The sequence below is a fragment of the Diadema setosum genome, chromosome 10 (genome assembly GCF_964275005.1).
Source record: "Diadema setosum chromosome 10, eeDiaSeto1, whole genome shotgun sequence".
NCBI classification, from domain to species: domain Eukaryota; kingdom Metazoa; phylum Echinodermata; class Echinoidea; order Diadematoida; family Diadematidae; genus Diadema; species Diadema setosum.
In genome coordinates this window covers 16,803,725-16,804,384 of record NC_092694.1, presented here as the reverse complement: position 1 = coordinate 16,804,384, position 660 = coordinate 16,803,725, and positions in this window count along the sequence as shown.

Sequence of the window (660 nt, the reverse complement as noted above, 5' to 3'; positions counted from 1 at the left end):
TCGTTGATCCTAGAGGTGCTCTGGTTGAGAAAGGTTTCTTGATCGTCCCTGTCGTGTCTTCCGAGCCTTCGCAGGTTCATGGGGATGCACGCGAGAAATCTAGCCACTCCTTTCCGAATGGAGACATGCAGAGGTTGTTCTTTCAATTTTAGAATGACAGGGGACGAGTCCAGCCGTAAAACACATTTGGGGATGACAGAAGACCACACCTGCCACGTTAGTCCGGCAGCTACAATCGTAACCTCTATGAAGACGGGTGACAAGAGGAGCTGGTGGCTGTTTAGGAAACGCCCGAACCCATTGTTGATGTAGAAACAGTGAAAGTCCAGAAGATTGTTCTCTGACCCAGTGTCATCAACGACCGGATAGAGCAAACTGTTGGACGTTGACCAGACAAGGGCGGAAAAGAATAAGCCAAGTAAATACGTAAATCGAGCCTCGTCTATGAAGACAGCATCGTAGAAAGTTCTGAACCACAATATCATTAATACAAGGAGCGCTACAGAAATAATTTGGCACAGCATTTCAGCTACGACCATAAACATAAACTTTGCCTTCTCGTCACGGCTGCCAAGCAGGCACACAAGAAGCCCCGATGTCTGGACAGGTATGTTGATTGCAGCTATGGTTGCAAACCAGTAGAACGCGTGCAGGAGTGAT